Below are 5,655 nucleotides of genomic sequence, written 5' to 3' on the forward strand. Positions count from 1 at the left end.
GGTGAGAGTAGGGGCAATAGTACAGCAGGAACAGCATTTGCTTTGAATGAAGAATGTCTAGTTTCACACTCTAGGAATCCTATGTGGTCTTCCAAGAACCACCAGGAGTGATTCCTGAGTGCAGAACAAGGAATAAGACCCTGAACACTACCAGGTATGGCCCCCTCAAAAAAGCAAACAAAAAGTTCTCCTGTTGATTCAAAAAATATTTCTTAAGAATTGCATGCAAAGTTCTTGTTCAATTTCTAATGGTAGAATTGACTTTGATATAGGCATTCTAACAACATGATATTTATCATATTGAGAATGCAAAACTAATAGAAGTTGATATTGTTGCCAACTTCTCAAATTTTGGACATTTTCTCATGCATTTTTGTCAGAATGATAGGCAAATAAACCTGGTTTAAGTACATAAGCAGTCTATCTCTTCAATCTGAGAGTTCAAAAGTATAATGATAAATTAGTCCATTTTTCATTTTGACAAGCTTTCTTCATATTTTTCCTAAATCTTCTTCCAGACACCTAGCATATGATTTTGTTTATAGTTGCACCAATATTTCGCACACCTTTTCATTTTCTGTTTTACTGTTTCCTTTTTTTAAAGATCCTTCACTAATTTTCTCCAAAGAATTTTTAGTTATCCCTGTTTAATATGCTATAATTAATTACCAAATATTCACTTCAACTATAAATATGAAAATTTCACTAATACACCAGTTACCTTATTGGATTGTTATTCCTTGATGTTTCATTGTTTTTACCATTATCACTTTATTGCACTTACATTACAAAGACTTAAACATTTCTTCTAATGCTATCTTACTTAAATTATCACATTGTCAATCCCTGATGATGGTTCCTTTTTAATAAAGTTCTACTCATAGGGAATGCATGCTGGGAACAGGGGTGGAGGGAGGACAACACTGGTGGTGGGAATGCCCCTCATTCATTGTCACTTTGTACAGTAAATATTACTGTGAAAGATTTGTAATGCACTGTGGTCACAATAAAAATCATTAAAATAAAAATATATTTTATTCAAAAAAAGAGAAAGAAAAGGGCATGCAATAATGAGCCCATATATTTTGTATAATTCGGTTTATATTTTTTATATCACTTTACCTTTTCCAACAGTGTTATTTTCATTCAAAGATAGTTCCATCCATGCTAGAAACCAAGTCATATGTTAATCTTTCTTGAACAATAAAAAAAAAAGAAATTTATTTCCTGCACTTTTTAGTACCTTCCAGCAAGGTTTTCCTCTTATTTCCTTTTCTAAATTGGCTTATAAGTGCCCTTTACATGTATTCTTGTCTAAAAGCTCTAATATTTAGTCAATACTTTAGATAATTATGTCTACAATAGGCAGTTCTTTATTCAGTATATATTAGTTGTATATACTAAGGTTTGGGTATTGTAGCTGAATGATATGAGATAATATTAGTAGAGAAATGAGATTTTTTTTGTATCAAAAACAAAGTATGTTAAAAGTGTAGAGTATGTCTTGTGAACATGAATTAAGTATGTTAAAAGTGTAGGGTATGTCTGATGGACATGAATTAATTATTTAACCATTTGATTATGATATTCCATTTTCAAAAGTTTGATTTTGACCATTGTGGTTGCTTAGTCAACAAAACAAGGTTTTCAAACACAAAACACTATGTTCAAAACACAGGAGTCCAAACATACCTTGTTTCCTTTACCATGTGTTAGTAATGACGGAAATGGCAACTTAACCTAGAAATTTACATGGAACAACAAATATTTTACATTGACAATATGTCATTAGCATACTTAAAAAAACTGGTAAGAGAGCTAATAGTGAAATGAGCTAGTGAAATTGCCTCTCAGGTAGCTGACCTGGTTTGAATTCAGGTTCTCGAGCTGGTCTTCTGAGTAGTACCAAGAGTGATCCCTAACCAGAGAGCAAGGAACAAACCCTGAGCACTATAAAGTACTCACTCACTCACACATTTACACACACACACACACACACACACACACACACACACACACACACACGCACATACAAAACAAATTTAAAAAATTGTCAAATTATTTAAAGAATGTCCAAAACATATTGTTTGCATGCAGGGCTTAAGTTAGAGCAAAAGCAGTCTTCTGGAAGCAGTAAGCTTGAGGGTCAGGTAGAAAGAGAGCCCTGATACTCTATACTTAGAGTAGCTCAAATAGGTCATTGAGGGTAGTTAGATAAATAGGCTTTACCCTTATGAAAATGTTGTCAGTCTCTGCCACATATTTCTAAGGTCATTTCTTGTTTGTGATCTTTCCAATGAAAGATAGATTGGTAACATTGGAAACATTTGAAGTTAAGTTCTTAAGTTGGAGAAGCACCAAAGAATGAGGAAAGTTGATTTTGTGCCCAGAAAAAAGTCAGCAGGATGAGTCAAAAATTATCAGGAAGACAAAGAATATTAAATAGAAAATAGCTAATTTGTCTATCTCCTAAAGTGCTACAGACACATTTTTAAGCTGCAAAATTTAAGGTAGTTTAACTATTTTCTCATTTTTGTCAGGTTTTTCTCTAATTCCCCCGTACCAGCCTTTCTCACATACACAAATCTATTCCCATCAAAACATTACTAGGAAATTGTAGATTTCAAGAAGTATTGAAAAAATTTTTACAATAAAATTAGGAACTACCTCTTGAAATATCTCCCTTAGGCATTTCTACAATGTCTCAAACTATAGAATCCCTTTGGGAATTCTCCCTTCTTTTTGCAGTAGTTCCATTTCCTCTTCTGCCTTCCTTACAATTTTCTTTCTCTTCACCAAGGGGAGTGGTTCTGTCCTTGACCCCAGCTTGCAAATTACTCTAAGAGCAGATTGCTTTTTCCCCTTTATGAGCCCTGAATCTGATGCTCTACTTACTGTTCTTTTCTTTTTGCTACCAAAGGAGGAGGAATAGGGAAAAGCTAAGTATGGTTCAGGGCAGTGTTTCACATTTCCTATGAAGTATAGAAATGGAGAACTTTGAATTTCTTTCTCAAATGTTTTTTTTTTCCTGTGAATTTATTCCATACTGATCTCTATGCTGACAACTGGTGCCTATGCATTTAATGGCTCTAAGGAATTGAAGCAAAGCTTGGTATTCTTATATTTTATATTCTAAATATTGATATTTTAGTTGAGTGTTTCATAGGAGTCCTCTCGGGAAACTTTTCCCCATGGACCTTGACACAGATATGTGACTATATTACCTATAAAAACTGTTGAAAATATGATAGATTAAAATAATTTTTTCTCATGAGTTGGACTACTCCTTAAGTTTCCTCAGACTATGATTTTGATTAGTCTATAGCTCAAGTGGTTGGAGAATTCAGTTGTCAAGTCACAGGTAGAGAAGAATCTTTGTGTGGATATTAGCAAAAGATTCACATTACACTCATAGATTCATAACACATGAGTATTGAGTAATAAATTCAATTCAACAATAAAATTAAAGAGAAGAGTAAGAGGCAAAAAAGGTTTGCAGGACATGGTACAAAATTTATGGGACTTAGAGCCAAATTAATATGTAAAGGCCATTGTTCAAAGATGAGAAAAGCTGCTGTGCAACGGTTTTATAATTAAATCAGACTGTACTTTCTTCTGTAGTGTCTTAGTTTCTCTTAGTTTGCTATGGTGTTTAAAAATATTGCTTCCTCAAACAATGGTTTTAATAACCCCATTGTGAGATGTAGCAAATTTTTATAATAATTTTTATTTTGATCAAAGTGGATAACATATATTTCACAGTAATATTTTAGGTACATATTAACATTGAATCAGGGGAATTCCCATCACCAAATTTGTCCTCCCTCCACTCCCGTTCCCATCTTGCATTCCATGTCCCCCACCTTCACCCCCCAGGCTGCTAGAATGAGTGGGCCCCTCTGTGTCTGGTTTACTACTTAGTGATCATAGCAACTGTTTGGTCTTGGTACCCTCCATTATTTCCCCCTCAATTTGAGAGACGAAAGAAGATGGTTCAAGTTATGTGGTTCTTTTTGAAGAAAAGAAAAGCAATGAAATGGGATAAAAATCAAATAAGCCAAAAATGGGTGCAGTCCTTCTAGAGGCTCTCAACCTCAGTGTGAGAAAAGAAAAGGGAAAAAGGAAGCGAAACACCACAACAATACAAAAGGCCCTAGTCTAGGTTTTGCCCTACAATCTGTACAACAACCAAGATCTTTAATTCCAGAGGTCTGACTGACACAATTGCAACTGAATGGATCTTCTGGAAACATAACGAAAGGCTCTATCCCAGGCTCCATCCTAGGATCAGCGCAATGACCAAGACCACCAACTACAGAGGACGAATTACAGCGACAGTGAAGGAACAGAACTTCTAGAACTGCAAAGACAGACTTCATCATAAGCTCCATTCCTTAACCTGTGCAGATACCAAGATCTCTAGCTACAGAGGTCTGATTTTATCACCCATGATGGAGCAGAAGTCTTCCACACACCACAAAAGCACCTAGGGGAGAGTAAATAAACATTCAAGGAGCCTGTAGTTATTATTATGATAGTATACTTCAAGGGTGGAGAAACCCTGTATCTCTTAGGCCAAGGGAATCCCCTTTTTAATGTCCCCAATGTTTACTGTGCCTATGCAGAGGGAAAAAAAACAGCACAAAATAATCTGTTTTATTTATTTATCTATTTTTTTCTTCTTTTTGCTCTCTGTTATGTTTTTATTTCAGAACCATTATTATGTGGTGCTTGTCTTTATTGCTGTAGTGCTCACTGGATTTTTTGTTTGAGATGTAGCATTTTCTTTTTATCCATCACGGGGGTGGAGAAGCACTCCTCAACATAGATCCTCTTCAGGCCATCTAGGCTTAGGGCAGACTGTCCGTATGGACTTAAATTTATGAGAATCTTGGGCTCTATGGGAGCCAAATTGGACATGGGAAAGGCTAGAGAGCATGCTCTGTCTTCTAGCCTTGCCAGCTCCTATATAATATATGTGGCAGAGTCAGACCCATTTGAAAAAAGATATAGCAATTTTTATAAAATTTCTTTTTCTGAACTATTTTTCACAAATTCAATTCACCATTTTGTTGGAACAAAGAATATAAAATTATTCATTTTGGGTCTACCAAGATAGGTTTGGGGAGTATGTGGAAACAACAATAGTAGAAGGAAGATCATGCATCTGGTGGGAATGGTGTTGGAAACATAGAATGCCTGAATTAACTATATCATGAGCAAGTTTGTAAACTATGGTGTTAAATTTTTTTAAATTTATTTTCTTTATTCTAAGTAAAAATGATTAAGTTGTATAAATATGAATGTTGATGTATATCTCTGGTATGGAGCCAATTTTAAATACAAATAGATACAATGAACTGATAAATTACCAAAATCGCATATTTTTATTTCATAGTTCTACAATAAGATGCATTTCATTTTTAGTAGAGAATTTTATGTGTTGCACAACTTCATTAAATCATTATTATGAACTCTTTCTTACCAATAATATACCATTGGTTTTAATTTACTGATGGCCATGTTAATTTCAAAGGACCTAAAGGCTGCTCAATCTTTTCCTTTCTATATTATCATTGTTAAAATAATTTGGGGTTAATTCAGAAAATAAACACTAGTGAGGAAGAACCTGAGAATGCATTTTTGTAGAGATTT

General features: G+C 34.3%; 1 non-coding gene across 1 annotated transcript; it reads right to left on the reverse strand.

Moving 5' to 3' along the window:
* Positions 1-4,896: 4,896 nt before the first annotated feature.
* Positions 4,897-5,056, reverse strand: LOC126031433 (small nucleolar RNA SNORA12). The gene has a single exon (XR_007503308.1). It is a non-coding gene; the product is annotated as a small nucleolar RNA SNORA12 (small nucleolar RNA).
* Between the last annotated feature and the right edge of the window lie 599 nt (positions 5,057-5,655).

Source organism: Suncus etruscus, chromosome 15 (genome assembly GCF_024139225.1).
Source record: "Suncus etruscus isolate mSunEtr1 chromosome 15, mSunEtr1.pri.cur, whole genome shotgun sequence".
Taxonomy (NCBI): domain Eukaryota; kingdom Metazoa; phylum Chordata; class Mammalia; order Eulipotyphla; family Soricidae; genus Suncus; species Suncus etruscus.